The 21,653-nt window shown below is 46.3% G+C and overlaps 1 long non-coding RNA gene across 1 annotated transcript; it reads left to right on the forward strand.

The window, feature by feature from the left end:
• Nucleotides 1-6,007: 6,007 nt before the first annotated feature.
• On the forward strand, nt 6,008-21,265 carry LOC125346535. The gene is made up of 3 exons (XR_007209956.1): nt 6,008-6,140; nt 17,224-17,229; nt 21,255-21,265. It is a non-coding gene; the product is annotated as an uncharacterized LOC125346535 (long non-coding RNA).
• Nucleotides 21,266-21,653: the final 388 nt, after the last annotated feature.

The following is a 21,653-nucleotide window of genomic DNA, read 5'->3' on the forward strand; positions in this document are numbered from 1 at the left end:
CGAAGATGAATACTATCATCCCAATTACCTTGTTTTCCAAGATAATTGGAATGTCTTCCCTTGAGATGGTGACATCCCTTGAGAAATAACCCACTGCATAGATAGTTAAAAGACAAAGAGAGAAATTGCCTGGAGTAGGTAGTTTGACCAGGATTGGTACCCAGAAACCTCTAAGACATCTTGACGATTGATCTTTGTCTCTGGAAATAGCTTTCTTCTCCCCAGGATCCTCATCACTAATGTATGATATGCCTCTCATCAAGAACCCAGTAGGAGCCAAGCACTGGTGGCTTATACCTGTAATCCTAACTATCCAGGAGGCTAAGATCTGAGCCATTTCAAAGCCAGCATGGGCAAGGAAGTATCTCCTGTTAGCCACCAAAAGGCCAGTGGAGCTGTGGCTCAAGTGGTAGACTGCCAGACTTGAGCAAAGAAAGCTAAGAACCAGTTTCCTGGCCCTGAGTTCAAATCCCAGTACCAGCAGACACACACACACATACACACACACTTTTTGTAGTCCAAAGGCCCAGCAGGACCTGAGTACTTCTATTTCTCTAGCTTTGCCAAGCCTGCTCTCTGCTAATTAGATGTGCTAAACCAGCTCTGACCTCAGGGTCTTTGTATTTTTTACTCCCTCCACAAGTTCTCCATATTTGTATATCACTTACTCCCTCAACTTTTTCAGGTCTTCTTTCTACCATCTGCCACTGTCTTTCCTTTCCTGTTGTGTTTCTCCATAGTAGTTATGATATTTGTCTAACCTATTAACTGCTTGTCAGTTTCCTTCCTTTGGATATAAACTTCATGGGAGCAAGGGTGGTTGACTGGTATCCACTAATGCAGCCTGCCTAGAATAATCACAGAAAATAGGCCATAAACAGGCTGAGTACAAATAGGTTAAGTAAAGGGTTTTTTTTTGTTTTTGTTGCCAGTCCTGGGGCATGGACTCAGGGCCTGAGCACTGTCCCTGCCTTCTTTTTGCTCAAGACTAGTATTCTACCTCTTGAGCCACAGCTCCACTTCCAGCTTTTTTCTATATATATGGTGCTGGGGAATTGAACCCAGGGCTTCATGTATACAAGGTGAACACTTTACCACTAGGCCATATTCCCAATAAGTTCAGTTTTAAGTTATATTGAGAGATGGGTGCTGGTGGCTCACGCCTATAATTCTAGCTTCTCAGTACACTGAGAGCTGAGTATCATAGTTCAAAGCCAGGGCAGACAAATCTGTGAGACTCATCTCTAATTAGTCACCAAGAAGTTGGAATTGGCACCGTGGCTCAAGTGGTAGAGCACAGCCTTGAGCAAAAAAGCCAAGTAAGAACATGAAGCCCTGGGCTGGGAATGTGTCTTAGTGGTAGAGTACTTGTCTAGTATGCATGAAGCCCTGGGTTCAATTCCTCAATACTATATACACAGTAAAAGCTGGAAGTGGCGCTGTGACTCAGGTGGTAGAGTGCTAACCTTTTTTTTTTTTTTTTTTGCCAGTCTTGGAGCTTAAACTCAGGGCCTGAGCACTGTCCCTGGCTTCTTTTTGCTCAAGGCTAGCACTCTACCACTTGAACCACAGCTTCACTTCTGGCCTTTTCTACATGTGGTGCTAAGCTTTATGTATACAAGGCAAGCACTCTTGCCACTGGCATATTCCCAGCCCTAGTGCTAGCCTTGAGCAAAAGAAGCTCAGGGACAGCGCCCAGGCCCGGAATTCAAGCCCTGAGGTCAAGTCCCAGTACCTGCATAAAATAAAATATATCGTTTTCAGTTCCTATACCTTTACTCATTTTTTGTCTGTTTCACTAGTTAATTACAAAAAATACATTAAAATCTCCAACTTAGAAGAGTAACTTTCTGCAGGGTGCCAGTAGCTAATCCTAGCTACTCAGGAGGCTGAGACTTGAGATCACAGTTCAAAGCCAGCCCAAGCAGGAAAGTCCATGAGACTCTCATCTCCAATTAAGTCACAGGAAAAGCCAGAAGTAGTGCCATAGCTTAAGTGGTAGAGCACTAGCTTTGAGCAAAAGGAGCTCAGGAACAGCACGCAGGCCCAGCAAAAAGAAGGAGGAGGAGGAGAGTAACTTTCTTAAATTCTTACAATTCTATTTGAACCTTTGTATTGTTGAGACTCTTTTGTTGGGGCACATATACAAAACTTGCTTGACATTTCCAGCCCTTTCTCTGGCTGCACCTTTTGCGATGTGGCTTTGCAGACCCTCTCAGACCTCATAAGTTGCTAAGCAAAAGAAAGTGCCAAAAGTGATGTCGTTCTAAGCCTGAGCCTTGAGAAACTGAAGCCTTCTGTTTTGTCTTTTGGATCCATGTTTCTGCCAAGAGAACAAGCCTGGGCTGGCCTGCTAGAGGGTGAGATCCACAGGGAAAAGAGCTGAGGTCACCCCAAACCAGTCGACTGCCCACAGGCCCTGAACTTCTATCCGACCAGGTCACAAAGGTGCAAGCAGGAATCTACCTGGCACCAGAAGAATTTCCCACTGATAGCAAATAAGGACTGATTACTAACCCGAGCCTCTGGATTTTGCAGTGGTGTTTCTCAGCCCTATGATGGGAATTGGTACATGCAGTAATTTCCTCATGATCATCTCCGGTATCAGTCTCCAACAGGCTTTCCTGACTACTTCAACAATCGACAGTAGCCTTTGAATCTCTATAGTAGTGTTTTGTTTTCTAGTTTGGTTTGAGTGTATTTTTTAAAATGTTGCTTGGGCATTATAATTTTGTTTTATTTTTTTGGTACTGGGGATTGAACTCAGGGCTTCACTCTGACTAGGAAAGAAGTCTACCGCTTGGGCCATGCTTCCAGACCTTTTTCACTTTTCAGATAAGGTCTCTCATTTTTTTGCCCAAGGTCCAGTCTCAGACCATGATACTTCTGCCTATATCTTTTGTGTACGGGGATTATAGTACCCACAATTTCACACGTTTATTGGTTGAAATAGTGTCTTGCTAACTTTTTGCCGGTGCTGGCCTGGAATCTCAATCCTCTACCTCCCAAGTACCTGCATGCCCAACAATGCCTAGTATTATTGTTTCCTCCTCCTCCTCCTCTTGCCCCTTCCTCCTCCCCGCCCCCCTCCTCCTTTCTTCTTCCTCTGCTTTTTTCAATAGTGGAGTTTGAATTCAGAGTAAGAGCAGAGGCAGGATAGGAGGAAGAAAAAATAATATTGTAACGGTAGGGATGTATCAAAACCACAGAGCTTCACAGAATGAATCCTTATTAAACTATAGACTTTCATTAACAATGTACCAATGTTGGTTCATTAGTTGTAACAAGTAGATCACAGGAATACAAAGCAGTCCTAGAAGGGGAACAGGAACAACAGGTATGTGGGAACTCCATACACTATGTGCTTAAATTTTCTGTGAATCTGAAACAGTTGTAATATAACTAGAACACATTAATAAATAAATAAACCACAAGCATAAAGACAAATACCTCCATTATCTCTCTCCTGATAAAGCTCAAAAAGTTGGTTTCCTTGCTGTGTAGGTAGTTTACTCCTGTAATGGTAGCTACTCAGGAGGCTGAGATCTGAGGATCATGGTTAGAAGCCAGCCCAGGCAGGAAAATCTGGGAGACTCCTATTTCCAAGTAGCCACCAAAAGCCAAGATTGTCTCATTTCATAATAATAATATTTTGTGTGTGTGTGCCGTCCTTGGGCTTGAACTCAGGGCTTGAGTTTGAGCCACAGCTCTACTTCCTGCTTTGTGGTGGTTAATTGAAGACTCTTATATAGACTTTTCTGCTGGGCTTGCTTCAAACTTTTTTTTTTTTTTTTGGTTTGGCCAGTCCTGGGGCTTGGACTCCCCTGGCTTCCTTTTTGCTCAAGGCTAGCACTCTGCCACTTTAGCCACAGCGCCACTTCTGGCCGTTTTCTAGATATGTGGTGCTGGAGAATCGAACCCAGGGCTTCATGTATACGAGGCGAGCTCTCTTGCCACTAGGCCATATTCCCAGCCCTTGCTTCAAACTTTGATTCTCAGATCTCAGCCTCCTGAAAAACTAAAATTATAGACACAAGCCACCAGCACCTGGATTATATTATGCACTTATTTGCATATTTTTAAGCACTGATTACATATCAAGTGTTATGTTAGATCTTGGAGAATATAGAGAGGATAAACCCAAATTATCCTGTCCTTGAATAACCCAGACTAGGGCTTGACCTTGAATGAATGTGGATTACAACTGTGTTTGATATGGTACGCTAGATACATAGTGCTACATAATGGAGAATGAGCAGTGTTTAAACCAAATTGGAATTAGCTGGCAACATTATAAGTCAGGAGGGGCTGGGGATGTGGCTTAGTGGTAGAGTGCTTGCCTAGCATGCATGAAGCCCTGGGTTCGATTCCTCAGTACCACATAAACAGAAAATGTCAGAAGTGGGGCAGTGGCTCAAGTGGTAAAGCACTAGCCTTTGAGCCCAGCCAGAGAGGCTCAGGGATAGAACCCAGGCCCTGAGTTCAAGCTCCAGGACTGGCAAAAAATAAAATAATGAAAGTCAGGAGACTTCATATGAAGATCTAGATGAACTGAAATATGTGAAGATCTGGCAGTTCTGGGTCCTCTCTCCCCCAAGGCTATTGTCAGCTGGGCAGAGCATCTGCTGACTCTTCCTGCAGGGCCTGACTGAGCTCACCCAGTTCCTGCAGGCACCTCCCTGCCTCCACCACGGAGGGAAAAGGCACAGCTTAGCATATGTCCTCCCCCACTAAGCCCCATGTCTCACTTTACCCCAGTGTGGTTGCTGAGAAAAGCCCAGTCCTAATTGCCAGTCATGAAAAAGTTCCAAATGGACTTTCTTGGATAGAACAATTGGGTGCACAGAGAGGCTCACAGGGGTGATCCCTGAGGCTCAGCCTGCCAGGCCCTCCCTTCAACCCATGTGCCTCTTGCCATTTGCTAAAACAGATGGAACCTTTTAAATATTAGACTTTATTTTGTTTTTAGAACAGTTTTCGAGTTACAGAAAAATTAACAAGTAGTACTGAAAGTACTTTGAGGAGGTCCTTAACCTGCTACTATGAAAATCTTACAGCATATAGTGCATTAGTCAGCTTTCTGTTACTATAACCTACACCAAGTCTGTCAACTTATAAGCTGATAAGGCATATTTTGGCTCACCATTTTACAGGTTTCAGGTTATGATTAATTGGCTTTGCTTATGGCTGTAGAGTCTGTGGCAAGGCAGCACATCAGAGCAGGATTACATGGTAGAAATTATGTTTTCCTATGACAGAAATGCCAGAGAGAAGAGGATGAAGGTGCTTAGATCCCCCTATCTTTCACAGATTGGAAGACTTTCCCTTAAGCCCCACCTTTTAAAGTTTCTACTCCCTCCCAATAGTGCTGAACTGTGGGTCAAGCCTTGCATATATAGGCCTTTGCCCACGCATTTAATACATTGCAGATTTAAACTATAGTACATGGTGTATTTGTAACAATTAGTGAAGGAGCTGGAGGGCTCATGTCTATAATCCTAGCTACTCAGGAGACTAAGATCTGAGGATCGTGGTTCAAATCCATCTTAGGCAGAAAAATCCAAGAGATTCTTACCTCCAGTACCAAAAACACAGAAATAGAGGTATGGCTCAAGTAGTATGGTACTAACCTGCAGCAAAGAAGCCAAGCAAGAGTGCAAGTCCCTGAGTTCAAGGCCTGGTACTGGTGCACATGCCCGCATGAGCACACACACACACACACACATACACACACACACACACACACACACTCTTAGCAAAGTAATGTTGATCCTGTCATCTGGAATCTATACTTCATTTGTTGGGAAAATGGAGAATGGAAAAGGAATACAGGCAAGGACGGTTTATTGAGAAACAGCAAGGGGCACATACCTTCCTATGGGTTTGGAGGTTGTGCGAGGGGGTGAATTTGGGACCAGGCTTATATGGGATCTGAGCAAGGAGGTAGGTTATTGAAAGCACAACTAGGTCTAAGCAGTGGGGCTTTTCCATTTGGCCCACAAAGGGTTGTTTACAGCTGGACTAGGTGAGATGTCCTGCCTGCATATCAAAGCAGGTTCCCATATTAAGGTTTTGCCTGGTGCCTGCATATCAAAGCAGATTCACATATTGAGGTTCCTGCCTGATGTCTGTATGGGCCTGTCATCTGGAATCTATACTTCAGACTACATTATTGTTAATTTAATATCTCCTTCCTACTGCAAGATCTCACTCAAGATACTGTTGAATTCAATTGCCACATCATCTTAGGCTCCTCTTGGCTGTAGTTTTTCTGACAGTCCCTGTTTTGATGTCCATGACATTTCAAGGAGCACATGAGATCTGGTGTTCCATAAGATGTCCCTCTATAAGGAATTTATGTTTTTCTCATGGCTAGACAGAGTTATGGATGTGTGTGTGTGCTGCTACCTAGACTTAAAGTTGAGGCCTCAATCAAGATTTCACTCAGCATTTTTTAGCACAGCTGGAGCTCTACCACTTGGGCCTCCAGTTATTTGGCAGTTGAGCCTCTTGAATTTTTCTGCCTAAACTAGCATCTAATCCTGGTCCTCAGATCTCAGTCTCAGGGGTAGCTAGGGTTATAAGCTTGAGCTACCAGCACTAGACGCAAGAGATGTGGATCTTAGTAGGACCACAGATGTACATTCCTATTTGGGTCAGCCATATCAAAGCTGTATAACTATCAGCATGACTTATTCTTCCATCAATTCATGAATTACAGCCTATGATGAGTGACCAGCAAGCAATGTTTGCTAGTGTTGTAGCTCAGCAGCAGACAATACCTGCCAGTGTTGTAGGCCCACTGACTCCTTTTCAAGTTCTTGTCCCAGGAATTCAACAAATGAGGTCTAGGACAGAAGGTAAATGTAAAGAATTTTACTCAAGGGGCTGGGAATGTGGCTTAGTGGTAGAGTGTTTGCCTTGCATGCATGAAGCCCTGAGTTCGATTCCTCAGTACCACATACACAGAAAAAGCCAGAAGTGGCACTGTGGCTCAAGTGGTAAAGCACTAGCCTTGAGCTCAGAGAGGCTCAAGAACAGTGCCCAGGCCCTTAGTTCCAGCCCCAGGAGTGGCAAAAAAAAAATTTTTTTTTTTTTTTCAGAAGAAAAGTGTTTTGCTCTAAAGGCCAGTGGGTTCTCATGTCTGGCTAGATGGCTCTGAGTCTAAGGGTTCTTCTACCCTGGGCTGTTCTCTTATTGGTTGTTCTTGTTATAATTGTGTTTGGGGAGGTGCACTTTATTGGCCAACTCCTACAGCATTCTTATTTGCTGCTAATTCCTAATCAGGTCTCAGAATGTATTTAGAGTCAGGCCAGCTCAGATGCCATTAGGCCATGCCGTGTTTCTCCTGTGTCCTATCTCCTGTCTCATCTCTAGTCCCCATGGTGTCCCAAGTCAGCTCTCCATTGGTTTGTTGGTATGGTTTTTGTTCTTTCTTCCCTCTCTGGCCTGTGCCTGATAGTGTTAAGGACATGTGTGGACTGCCGGAGTTACTTAGAAATCTGGAAGGAAGTCTCTGTCCAGTTTTGTGTTATCTGTTCGCTTTTTACTGTTAGGTTTTTTAAAGTAGGTAGCCGATAAAGGAGAATGCCACTCGGTATTCAGGCAGGAGAGAAAGTTTATTACCGAACTGCTGGCCTGTGGCTAAGATGACCCAAGGCTGGAGAGAAGGGGCAACCCCCATCCAGCCCTGCCTTATCTAGGGCAGGGGCAAGGGGTGTGGCCAGGTGGATTAAGATATGACCTCAGGGAAAGGGGAGGTAACTGCCTCCAGGTCTGCTGGTTACCCAGGTAACTGGGTGGAGACTTAATGAGGTGGGGGCATCTACATGGAGCTTTCCTGGGACGGATCTTACATTTACTTCCCCAATAAATCCATCTTTTTTCATCTTTTATGCTTGAGACTGTCTCTGAGTGGTGGACTCTTGGAGGGACAGGGAATCCCCTTCCCTCGAACCCCATAACAAGACCAGATATTTTGAAACAATCTCTCTCTCTCTTTCTCTGCCTCTCCCCCTCCCTCCCTCTCCCACCCTAAGGCTAGTGCTCTTCCACTTGAGCCACTGCTCATGCTGACTTGCAACTGGGATCCTCAGATCTCGCCTCCGGAGTAGCTAATATTACATTCTTGAGCCACCAATGCCCAGCATGAAACAATGATTTTTTTTTCCTTTGGCAGTCCTGGGGCTTGAATTCAGGACCTGAGCACTGTTCCTGGCTTCTTTTTGCTCAAAGCTAGCACTCTATCACTTGAGCCACAGCACCACTTTCAGCTTTTTCTATGTATGTGGTGGTGAGGAATTGAAACCAGGGCTTCATGTATGTGAGGCAAGCACTCTACTGCTAGGTCATACTCCCAGCCTGAAACAATGACTTTTGTATCTGGCTTTTGCTTGCTAGGCTTAAGTGCTGTCCAGAAGCCCTGGGCCTTATTAATTTGTATTTCACCATTTTAGACTGAGCAAGAGTGAGGAAGGGAAGTGGGTTGGGAAAGGATCTGAACAAGACACTTTTTCTTTTTGTCGGTTATGGGACTTGAACTCAGGGCCTGGGCACTGTCCCTGAGCTCTTTTTGTTCAACACTAGCACTCTACCACTCTGAGCCAGGCTCAACTTCCGGTTTTCTGGTGGTTAATTGGACATGAGTCCCACGGACTTCTGCATGGGCTGGCTCCAGCTGCAACCCTCAGATCTTGGCCTCCTGAGTATCTAAGATTACAGGCCTAAGCCACCAGGGCCTGGCTGAACAAGATTCTTAAACCTGGGCCTGGACAGAGTTCATAGAGGCTGTAAAGGTGGAAAATGGAATAGGCCTTTGCTGGGCATATTCCTTTCTCAAAGATTAAGGCTACAATGCAGAAGATCCACTGCAGTATCTGGGCAGAGGGAGATAAAACTTTGGCTGTCAGAGGTCTGGCAGTACAACTGATCCCCTAGGGTTGGCCCGTATCTGTGCCTCTTACCTACCCGCCCACAGGAGGGGGTGTTCCAGTTCTTTATCTTATCTAAACTTACACCCCGTTCCTTTCCCCACAGCCCGTGGCCTTCTGGAAGAATCTCCCAACTCAGCAGCCACTAACTGGCTTGGGAACTGGGACTGTCCAGTTCAGGGACAAGTGGACACTGTCCCGTGGGAAGTGGAGGTCTCACCTAAATAACTACTGCAGAACTGGGGACAACTACTTTGCACGGGGGTGCTTCCCGGAGATGGCCGCAGTGGGGAGGAGAGGGGGAAGAAGGGATCGCCAGGGTGTCAGGTTTGCTGGATCAACTTCAGCAGGGTGGACGGGAGGGCAGGCAGGAGGGATCTCGCCCATTCCGCACAGGCGGGGTCTGTGCTCCCCGAAACCATGTGGCGCGGTGGACCCGCCCCGCGACCCACTTTGCCACCCCCAGCTTTCATCCACTTCCTCCACGGACACTCGCTCGGGGGTCCAGTGTCCGCAAGGCCCCCCCCCCCCCCCGGCGCGCACACCCCTCACACTGGGTGATCTGAGCCCCGAGGCGGCGGGCTGACCCCGTGGGGTGAGCGGCTGGCTGCAGGGCGGAGGCGCTGGGGCCCTTTTCAGGTTTCTTCACATCCACACCCTAGCCCAAGGCCAGGCAAGCCCGGCGAAGCCTCCGGCCCTACAGTCGGGTCAGGAAGTGCCCAGGAGGTCACCCCGGGTCCGGCAAATACCGGATCTGATCCCCACCCCCAATTAGTACCGAATGGCGCCAGTGGAGAAGCTGGCGGGGGTTCCCCTTCCTAGCGGCACGCCTAGAGCATGCATTGAAATGTTAATATTCTGAAGCTTCTCTCACCGCCCAGATCTCGACCTTCGCCCCTGGGGATAAAAGAACCAAGGGCCTTAGGCTCAGGTGGGAACGGGGTAAACTGTGGTTGCTGTAAAGGGGAGCGGCTGGGGACCCTGGGACACGTGCGGGTGGTGCGGTACACGGTCCCACTGCTCATTTCAAAGTCTCCTTTGTGCATTGGTCCCTGAGTGGAAGAAGTTACCCCAGTCCCAGACCCTTATTTGCCTCTCTCCATCACCCTCCGGCCTCCCGCAGGCGCACAGCCCGGGCGGAATTCTGGTCACCAGCGGAGGGCGGGCGGGTTGTCTACCAAGGATCTAAACGCCGGCCCCGCCCAGGCGGCAGCCTCGCCCCAGCCCGCCGCGTCTGCCCGACCTGCGCTCCACTACAAGGTTGTTCCCAGAACTGCCTGCGTCCCAGGCCTACCCTGAACGTGGCGGGGCTGGACTGGAAGCGCCCCCCACCCCGGGGAACTCTGGAGATTGGTACCCGCGGGAGCTTTGGGGGGAAAAAATAAAATATTTGGTTTGCGCTTTTCAGACCACACTCCGAGTGTGTCGAGTTATTGCCCAAATTACCAAGTTGAATTCCTTGCTCTGTCCAGTTGTCAGATGGTGCAACAGGGCCGCGAATGCCGTGGGAGAGCGGACTCTGCCAGATGCTCTTGGAAGCCTTTCAGAGGGATTAATCTAGGGTGAGGTGACTAAGCCAGGGTCCCTACTTTCTGAAATGCGTGTGCCATTTGCTCAGCGTTTGCCGGAAAAAGAGGGGATCCCATTTCACGGATTGGGCTCGTAGCAGCGCTGGGGTCCCCGAGTGTTGGACCGGCTGGTGTAGGTCACCAGACTTAGAGGTGGTGGAAGGTTTGCAGGCTCCCTCCGGTTCTCCTATTTCATCTTTCTCTAATCCACTAAAGTCTCCAAAATCCTTGGCCTCAAGCTGGGAAAACCCAGTACAAGACTGATCTTTTTTTTTCCCCCCTGAGGGAGAAGTCAATCTCATCCGTAATGAAGCAAGTCACACAAAGGGCAGAATTCTCTCGTACTTACCTGGGAAAGAGAAGCTCACCAATACTGTTGGAAAAATGGAGAAGGACGGAAAAGGAATAGGCTGGACTAGATCCTCAACAGGCAGACTGTCTATTGAGGAACAGGGAGGGGCACAGACATTCCAGAGGGATTGGAGGTGGTGTCTAGGGGCTGGATTTTGGGGTGGGTTTATATAGAGTTTAACAAGGAAGCAGAAAACAGAAAATGGGTTATGGTCTCTTAGGGCCAGGGTGAGATGTCTTTGGCCAAGCCCACAGTGGAATGCTCTACCTGGGGTGAGGGGCTTTTGTCCCCTGGGGACCTAGGGTAATGTCCTTGGCCAGGCCCAGATTGGAATAATCTGCCTGCAGACTGGCATGTAGTCAAGCCTACTCTTGCTTGATCTTGGGAATGAGGTAGGAATCAATCCTTCAAACACGGGCTCCACAGGGCAACTCAAACTAGCCTAACAAGGGTTGGGCTAGGGGTGTAGGGGTAGGAGGTGTACAGAATAACCCTTTCACATGCCTGAAGTCTGGCTTTGTTGTCACCTGAAGAAACCTCAGCCTTAGGGCTGGGAATGTGGCTTAGTGGTAGTGTACTTGCCTAATATGCTGAGGCCCTGGGTTCAATTCCTTGGTACCACATAAATAAATTCATTAATTGATTTTATTTTTTTAAAAGAAACCTCAGCTCTAGTTATTTGTGTTTCTCAGAAGTCCCATTTTAGCCTGGCAGAGTGCTTTCCTAGCATGCATGAGGTCCTGGGTTTGATTCCTTGGTACCACATAAATAAATAAATTTATTTAAAAAATAAAAAAATGAAAGAAACCTCAGCCCTAGTTATCGTGTTTTCTCAGAAGGCTCAGTTTAGCTGGATGCAGGGACTCACATCTGTAATCCTAGCTACTAGTGATGGGAATCTGCTTTGTTCTCTTAACTCAATGTTGCACCCTGGGCTTAGCCCAGGATGGACCCTTTTCCTCTCTACTTTCCCACCCCCATTTCTGAGGTGTCAGGCACCTAAATTCCTCCATTTCAGGCCACTACCAGTTACTCTCAAGACACTTCTAGCAACTCTCCATCTACCTTTCTCCTTCCCCCCACCAGGAGGCCTAATTCAGTCCCTCCACCCCTGTCCCCAGGAGTCTCTGGACTCTTCCCAGGTCAGCTTGGGTCTCTCTTCAACTTGCCTTTACTATTGATCTGTTCTGTTGAGTTCCCTTCCTGCTCTTTTATTCTATTACCCTCACCACTCAATTTCCTAACAACTCAGGAGGCTGAGATGTGAAGATCAGGGTTTGAAGCCAACCCAGGCAGGGGAGTCTATGAGGCTCTTTATCTCCAATTAACCACCAGAAAACCAGAAGTGGAGCTATGATTCAAAGTAGTAGGGGACTGGCCTTGAGCTGAAGACAGGGACAGTACCCAGGGTCTGAGTTCCAGACTCACAACAGACAACAAAGAAGTCTGTTTATCCCCATGTTCTGTGCTGCTCTGCCTTCAGCAGGACACTGGAGCAAGAGGAACATCCTGTTCTGGGGACAGGCTCTCTCTTCATCATTATGACACATTGCTAGGGTTCTTTTTGTTTGTTTGTTTTGCCAATACTAGTGTAATGGAGTTCCCCCCCCCCAAAAAAAGGGAGGGGATTTCTGGTTCCTCCTAGAGTCCACCACTCAGTCTCCAGCAAAAAGGTGATAAAAGGATGGATTTATTGGGGAAGTAAAAAGTGAACCAACCGGCCAGGAGCTGAAACTGCGACCACGTTGCGGCCTTCCAGGCCTGGTTATAAAGGCAAACATCACATAGTCAAACCTGCCACACGCAGGTGGTCAATGGGGTTACAACACTTACAGAGCATGCTAGGTCCCATGCAGGTGGCCAATGGGGTTACAGTCTGTCTCACAGTATCTGTTTTAACCAACCTATCATTCTAGTTAGAATTGGCACATGGATTTGGCAGGGCTTACATGATGCAGGTAGAAATGCCTACTCATGGGAGGGCACAGGTTTAACCTTGAAACTTCCATGCCTCAGGTGGTCAAGCAGTTTACCCAATCTTATCACAGCGAAGGGCAACTTCCCTGGGTTCTGAGCAGATAGGGCACACTGGCAACCCTGAGGCTCAGGGGCCCGGGAGAGCTTAGTGAAGATGGAGGCAGCTTCTGCTCTCTTTAACTGAGATGGAGTCAATCTGGCACTCCCCAACAGCCAGTGATGGCGCTGGCCAGATCTGACCTCCATATTACAACTAGTTCTTGAACTCAGGGTCTGGATGCTGTCTCTTAGCATTTGTGCTCAAGGCTGGTGCTCTACCACATGAACCACACCTCTACTTTTGGCTTTTTTGTTGGTTATTTGGACATAAGACTCACAGACATTCCTACTGTAAGGGTTGCTGAAAGGAGATTGCCATGCAGTTCAGGCAAAAAAAAAGAGTTTATTAAGAGAACCAAACTGCCAGCAGGCACCAAATGAAGGTGTGCAGGGAGAGAACTTATGGTGGAGAGAGATTATATAGGGGAGGATGAGGAGGAGGTGTAAAGAGCACTGATGAGGAAGTGACCTTAGAGCCTAGGGAACCATTCACTGTCTCCAAGGAGGCAAGAGGTGGAGAGGGATAAGAAGTGACTGGGGGGGGGGGGGATGGGGAAGCGACCTCAGAAGAAGAGGAAGTGACTCCAGCGCCTGGGGGACTTCCTATTGTCCCCAGGTGCACCAGTTACCTGGGTTACAGGTGCTGGGCGGGGATTTCTAGGGAGGGTCATGCACACTGGAGAGAAGAAAAGGAAGGAACCTTTTTTTTCCTGGGCGGACCTAACAGCTAGCAACCTGGTTGGTTTCAAGCCCCAGTTGTCAGATCTCAGCTAGGATTATGGGTATGAGCCACCAGGGACCTGGCTGAGACAGCATTGATAAGTGACCACTAAAAAATGAAGAGAAAGGGTTGAAGTAGAGATCATTCATTATCTTGTCTCTTTGTGATTCCACAAAGAACATAATAATGGGGTTGGAAACATGGCTCTAGTAGAGCACCAGCTAACAAAGGAAAGTATCAGGTGGCGAGTTTGAGGCCCAGTTTCGAACAACACATAACATAGTTATTGAATAGCACAGTTATTCATTTTATTTACAACTTGAAGGTGGAGGACTGGCTCCAGCCATCTCCAGTAGGATGACTTTTTCCCATGGATCAAGAACTATTGTGGGAGGGGGCTGGGGATATGGCCTAGTGGCAAAAGTGCTTGCCTCGTATACATGAGGCCCTAGGTTCAATTCCCCAGCACCACATATACAGAAAATGGCCAGAAGTGGCACTGTGGCTCAAGTGGCAGAGTGCTAGCCTTGAGCAAAAGGAAGCCAGGGACAGTGCTCAGGCCCTGAGTCCAAGCCCAGAACTGGCCAAAAAAAAAAAAAAAAAAAAAAAAGAACTATTGTGGGAGCAGGGCACTGGTAGCTCACATCCGTAATCCTAACTATTCCGAGGGCTGTGATCTGAGGATTGTGGTTCAAAGCCAGTGTGGGCAGGAAAGTCAGACTCTCATCTCCAATTAATCACTAGAAAAACAGGAAGTGGAGCTGTGGCTCAAAGTGATAGAGCGCTATCCTTGAACAAAAGAGCTTACTCAAGGGCTGTGCCCAGGCCCTGAGTTCATGCCCCACAACTGACAAAGGAAAAGCTATTATGGGGGGAAACATGAGGGAGGAGGTAACAAGTTGAACAAGAAACGTACTCACTGCCTTACATATGAAACTGTAACCCCTCTGTACGTCACTTTGACAATAAATAAGTAAATATTTTTTAAAAAAATAAAAGCTATTATGTGGGCTGGGGATATGGTCTAGTGGCAAGTGTGCTTGCCTCATATACATGAAGCCCTGGGTTCAATTCCCCAGCACCACATATACAGAAAATGGCCAGAAGTGGCGCTGTGGCTCAAGTGCCAGAGTGCTAGACTTGAGCATAAAGAAGCCAGAGACTGCTCAGGCCCTGAGTCTAAGCCCCAGGACTGGCCAAAAAAAAAATAAATTAAATAAATAAAAGCTATTATGGGACTTCTCCCAGAGATAAAATATGGCTCTTCAGTAGAAGAAATTGCCACATGATGATAGGTTTGGAATTACATATTAGTTAGTTCAGGCTAAGTTATACTGAAGTAACAAATAGCTCCATATGTAAGCGTCTTTCTTGAGTTCTCACCTTGAGTGGCTCTAGGTCATCTTTGTTTACATACCAAGGCTGAGCAGTCCCAATTTTCAGAAGAGAAAAAGATACAGCAAATCACATACTTGCTCTTAAACTCTTTGCTTAGAAGTGACACAAAGCCTCCAACTTATCACTAAAAATCTGGAAATAGAGCTGTGGCTTAAGTGACAGAGAGTGCCAGCCTTGAGCAGAAAAGCCTAATGAGGTCAGGTGCTGGTGGCTCATGACTGTAAACCTAGCTACCTTGATCCAAGGATCAAAGTTTGAAGCCAACCTGGGCAGGAGCTGTGGCTCATGTGATAGAACACTAGGGCTTGAGCAGAAAAGCTTAGGATGGCACCCAGGCCCTGAGTTCAAGCTCCAGTAATGCAAGAGGCAGGAGTGTGGTGGGTTCTCATACTCCAGTATTGAAATAATAGCTGGAAAGATGAACATAGTGTAAAAAAAGCTAATTAAGTAAGAGAAAATAAAGGCCACTCAGAAGAATGAGCAGAAGCACCTAAAAACCACTTGTCCCACCTTGCTTTTATGTTGTCTCTAGCCTTCCTCCTTTCTTTTCTCCCTTTGGGCAATCTGTCAGATTATGATTGATCTGTTTGAATCAAGCCAGACTTTCTCCAGGGCAATGGCCACAGGATGGTGGGTGGACCTGGGCTCATGAACTGTTTGTTTGAAACAAGCCAGATGCTCTCCTGGGTGGTAGTCTGAGAAAGGTAGGTTTGGCCAGAGACATGGCACTTGTATGCACACACGTGCATGTGCACACACACACGTATTTATGTGTTCCATTAACCAATGTGTGTTTTACAATATATCACAGTTGGCACTTCTAGACTAATATTTGGCCAATTTCCAGACCAAACACCATTAGCATGGAGAAGACCATATGGGTCAGAATCAGGCTAAAGCACTATTTGTCAGCTGACCACCAATTTGTACTGGTAATAAAGAAGTACTCCAACTCTCCAGAGGTTTCTTTGGGAGGTGGAGGCTGGTACTGGGGCTTGAACTCTGGGCCAGGTGCTGTCCCCAAGCTTTTGTGCTCAAGTCTAGAGGTCTACCACTTGAGCCACAACTCTATTTCTGGCAAATCAGAGAAGAGTCTCATAGAGTTTCTTGCTTAGGCTAGCTTTGAACCTTGATACTCAGATCTCAGCCTCCTGAGTAGCTAGGATTATATGAGCTACCAGCATTTGGCCAGAGAAAGGTTTTAGAGCTCAGAGCCTATGTCCTATTATCTCAGTTAAAATTATTCTCAGCAGGGCTGAGAATTTGGCTTAGCAGTAGAGTACTTGCCTAGCATGCATGAAGCCCTGGGTTTGATTCCTCAGCACCATGTATACCGAAAAAGCAGGAAGTGGTACTGTGGCTCAAGTGGTAGAGTGGTAGCTTTGAGCAAAGAGAAGCCAGGGACAGTGCTCAGGCCCGAGTTCAAGCCCCAGGACTGGCAAAAAAATATATATTCTCAGCCACCCCCTCACAGTTACTATGGGAAGAACCTATTCGGGTACAATGTGATTGGTTGCTTGGTTTTTTTCCTCTCAGTACTGGGGCTTAAACTCAGGGCTTGGATGCTATCCTTTAAATATTTTGCTCAAGTGTGGTACTCTACCATTTGAGCCACACCTCCACTTCCAGCTTTTTGGTGTTTAATTGGAGATAAGTCTCACAGACTTTGTCTACCCAGGCTGTCTTTGAACAGCAATTCTCAGATCTCAGTCTTTTGAATGACTGGGATTTACAAGTGTGAGCCAGCAATGCCCAGCCTCCTAATAATTCTTAATATGTTTCCTTATGCATTCAGATCCTTTGTGTAACCCATCTTCCAACACTGCTGCTACACCTATCAAGGCAGATGCCCTCCTCAAACATCCCAAATCCACTCATCACCCTGATGCTCACACCTACAGACCTTGTGCATTTTGCTAGGGCTCTACAAACCCACCCAGGATGGTCCCTGCATGTGGATGCCCTTTTTAGTGCTCTTGAAATAGTTTACAAATTTGTTAAGGCTTCTCCCATAGAAACAGGTGTAACCTAATTCCCCTCCCTTTCACCGGAGGTTGGATTTGGTGACTCACTTTGAATGAATAAAATATGATGGAAATGATGCTATCGCCCCTGAGTTAGATTGCACAGGAGATAGCTTCTTCCTAGCTCACCCTCTGGGATCAGCCACTGTGGGAGAAAGCAGTTGTCATGTTGGGAAAACACTCAAGACAGCCCATGGATGGGGTCACAAGGGGAGAGGCCCAGAGGAGAATAGCCAGCTTGCTAGCCTTAGCTTTCCACGTATGAGTGAAATGTGTCACCCTTGAAGCAGATCCACAACCCCTTCCCCCATCAACACTTTTGATGACCCTCCCAGCTCTCTGCCAAGCAAGATCCAGATCCTGCAAAACAGAGACAAGCTATTCCTTCTGTTCACTGGCAGAGTTCTTGATTCTAAGAACTTGATGGAGTCAAAGACTGTTGTTTTTATCTGTTACATTTTGTGTGTGTGTGCATATGCTGGTTCTGGGGCTTGAACTAAGGGCCTGAGCACTGTCCCTGAGCTTTTGTGCTCAAGGCTAGCACTCTACCACTTGAGCCACAGCTCTACTTCCAGCTTTTTAGTGGTTAGTTGGAGATTAAAAAAAAAATCACAGACTTTTCTGCCTGGGCTGAATTCAAACTGTGATCCTCAGATCTCAACCTCCTGAGTAGACAGGATTGCAGATGTGAGCCACCAGTGTCCAGCTTTTTTAAAAAAATATTTTATTATCAAACTGATGTCCAGAGAGGTTACAGTTTCATACGTTAGGCATTGGATACATTTCTTGTACTGTTTGTTACCTCCTCCCTCATTCCCTCCTCCCCCCGAATGTCCAGCTTAACTAGCTACATTTTGTGGTTATTTTTTTTTCTTTTCTCCTTCTTTCTTTCCTTCCTTCCTTCTTTCTTTCAATATGTGCCTTTACTGGGGCTTGAAATCAGGGCCTTGCACTATCTCTTAGCATTTTTGCTCAAGGCTGACACTTTACCACTTGAGCCACAGCTCTACTTCAGGCTTTCTAGTGGTTAATTGGAGATAAGAGTCTCACAGAATTTCCTACAAGGACTGGTTTCAAACCAAGATCTCAGATCTTTCTTCTGAGTAGATAGGATTATAGACATGAGACACCTGTCTTGTGGTAGTTGCTTATACAGCAAGAAATAATAAATATAAGCCATGCAGCTGTGGCACATGCCTGTAATCCTAGCTACTCAGGAGGCAGTGATCTGAGGATCATGGTTTGAATCCAGCTCAAGCAGGAAAGTCTATGAGACTCTTTATCTCCAGTTAAACACACACACACACACACACACACACACACACACACACACACACACACGCTGGAAGTGGAGCTGTGGCTCAAGTGCTAGAGTACTAGCCTTGAACCCAAAAGCTCAGGGACATCACCCAGGCCCTGAGTTCAAAGCTGCAGGACTGGCAAAAACAAAACTGTATACAGTTCTGAGTGAATAAGTGAATGCGACTATAAAAAATGGTTTGGTAAGTCCATCCCTTCTATCATTCCCTTACACCTTTCACCATATGAGGGTGCTAGAGGAGGACCCTCACCAAGCACTAGCCTTGGATCTTGGACTTCAGTTATGCTCTTTCCATCCTTCTCAGACTCACCCACCCTTATTTTGGGTTACTTTCCTGTGCAGATGCCCTCCTAACCATGCTTGGATTCTGACTCTCCAGGGCAGGCAGCCCTCTAACCAAATACTCCTACAAATTTATAGGAACTCATACTGATTATCTCACAGTACTGATGGATTGGGTGTCTGAGCCAAATTAATCAGTGTCATCCATGCTAGATAGAGTCTTTCATATTAGTTGAAGCTGTGCTCTCATCCTTGGACTTGACCAGGGAAGAAGCCCCATGCAAGCTCATTTGCAGTGTTGCACATAGAATTCTGCTCCTTATGAACTGTTGGCTGTTGTGCCAAGTCGCAAGACCACCACCAAGAAGACCACTGAGACTCAGACATTCCAAAATGCAAAAGCAAGGCAAGGCTTTATTTAAGCAAGCAGCAACTCGGGCCTCGTCCTACCCACCGACACAGCGGAGGTTAGGAGGGAGCCCCGAGCTGTGATTACACAGGGCTTATAAAGGCAAAGAACAAGGTTACAAGAATCAGGTGTTCGAGCAAGCAAGATTAGGACACAGGTACAAATCTGATTGGCTCAGGGTTCGATTCTAAAATGGGGTTCACGTGGTAAAATGGGGTTCACGTGGTAAAATGGGGCCTGACTTCAAAGTCTGGCACTTCATTGGCCAGTAGTCACCCTCAGTTCCTTGCCATTTGGGACTTTCCAACATGCCAATTTGATTTATTAAAGTGTGCAAAAAGAAGGCCAGAGAAGAAGATGGAAGTGTTTTGTAACTTGACCTGCAAGTGTATCTCATCACTTCTGCCCTCTTCTATTTGTTCAGAGCAAGTCACTAGGTCTGGATTATACATGAGCATGGATACCAGGAGGCGAGGATCTTTAGAAGCCGTATTAAAGGCTACCAATCACAATTACTCTCAGCCTAATCTAGAAAAAACAAACAGCCTCCGTTTTTTCTCCATTTCCCTGAGAATCTGTTGTTCTTACCTCATTCCTTGTATGAATTGCAGGTCTAGTTAAAATTCTTGTTTCAAAATTAAGAAGTAACCCTGGTAAGCTTAAGCAAAAGTAATCTTTATAAAAATCAAGACTGGAGTTTTTAAAATTTATTTTATTGTCAAAAACAATCACTGAGTGGGCTGGGGATATGGCTTAGTGGCAAGAGTGCTTGCCTCGTATACATGAGGCCCTGGGTTCAATTCCCCAGCACCACATATACAGAAAATGGCCAGAAGTGGCGCTGTGGCTCAAGTGGCAGAGTGCTAGCCTTGAGCAAAAAGAAGCCAGGGACAGTGCTCAGGCCCTGAGTCTAAGCCCCAGGACTGGCAAAAAAAAAAAAAAAAAAAATCACTGAAAGGTTTTGTTTGTTTGTTTGTTTGTTTTGCTGGTCCTGGGGCACTGTCCCTGAGTCTCTTTGTGCTCAAGGCTAGCTAGTGCTCTACCATTTGAACCATAGTGCCACTTACGGCCTTTTCTGTTTATATAGTACTGAGGAATTGAACCCAAGGCTTCATGTGTGCTAGGCAAGCACTCTAATACTGAGCCACACTTGAGCCCTAAAAGTGTTTTTATAAATGAATGAATGAGATGAATGTATAAATTAATGAATTAAGAAATTATTCAAGGGGCTGGGAATATGGCCTAGTGGTAGAGTGCTTGCCTCACATACATGAAGTCCTGGGTTTGATTCCTTAGTACCACATAAACAAAAAAAGCCAGAAGTTAAAAAAAAAAATGAGAATGGATATGTTTAAAAGGTGCTGGGATGGAGCTCAGTGGCGAAGTGCTTGCCTTGCAAGTGCAACATCCTGGGTTTGATCCCCAGTACCAAAAAAAGAGACCGAAAAAAAAGAAAAAAAGAAAATGAAGAAAAAGCCAGTGGCTTAACTAGTAGAGTGCTATCCTTGAGCAAAAGAAGCTTAGAAATAGCACCCAGGCCCTGAATTCAAACCCCAGGACTGGCAAAAAGTAAATAAAGTAGGGATCAATACAGATTTTTTTGGGGGGGGGAGGATTTGAAGTCAGGGCCTGGGTACTCTCCCTGAGCTTTTCTGCTCAAAGCTAGCATTTTACCACTTGAGTTACAGCTCCATTTTCAGTGTTTTGGTAGTTAATTGGAGAAAAAAGTCTCCAGGACTTTCTTACCTGGACTGGCCTTGAATCCTGACCTTCAGATCCTAGTAGCTAAGATTATATCAATAAAGATGTTTTATTTTGGTCTGGGGATATGGCCTAGTGGCAAGAGCACTTGCCTCGTATACTTGAAGCCCTGGGTTCGATTCCCCAGCACCACATATACAGAAAATGGCCAGAAGTGGCGCTGTGACTCAAGTGGCAGAGTGCTAGCCTTGAGCAAAAAGAAGCCAGGGACAGTGCTCACGCCCTGAGTCCAAGGCCCAGGACTGGCAAAAAAAAATTAAAAAAAATAAAATATGTTTTATTTTATTTTAGCCAGTTGTGAGACTTGAACTCAGGGCCTAGGCACTGTCCCCTGAGCCTCTTTGTGCTCAAGGCTAGTGCTGTACCACTTGAGCCACAGTACCACTTCCAGTTTTTGAGTGGTTAATTGGAGATAGTGTGGGATAAGAGTCTTACAGGAACTAGATTGGCTTCAAACCACAATCCTTATATCTCAGCCTCCTGCGTAGTAGGATTACAGGGTGAGCCAGTAGAACCTGGCAAGGTTTGGAGATTTTAAAAGAGAATTAGAGGGGCTGGGAATATGGCCTAGTGGCAAGAGTGCTTGCCTCGTATACATGAGGCCCTGGGTTCGATTCCTCAGCACCACATATACAGAAAATGGCCAGAAGTGGCGCTGTGGCTCAAGTGGCAGAGTGCTAGCCTTGAGCAAAAAAGAAGCCAAGGACAGTGCTCAGGCCCTGAGTTCATGGCCTAGGACTGGCCAAAAAAAAAAAAACAAATAAAACAAATAAAAGAGAATTAGAGGGGCTGGGATATGGCCTAGTGGCAA

The sequence above is a fragment of the Perognathus longimembris genome, chromosome 2 (genome assembly GCF_023159225.1).
Source record: "Perognathus longimembris pacificus isolate PPM17 chromosome 2, ASM2315922v1, whole genome shotgun sequence".
In the NCBI taxonomy this organism is placed as follows: Eukaryota; Metazoa; Chordata; class Mammalia; order Rodentia; family Heteromyidae; genus Perognathus; species Perognathus longimembris.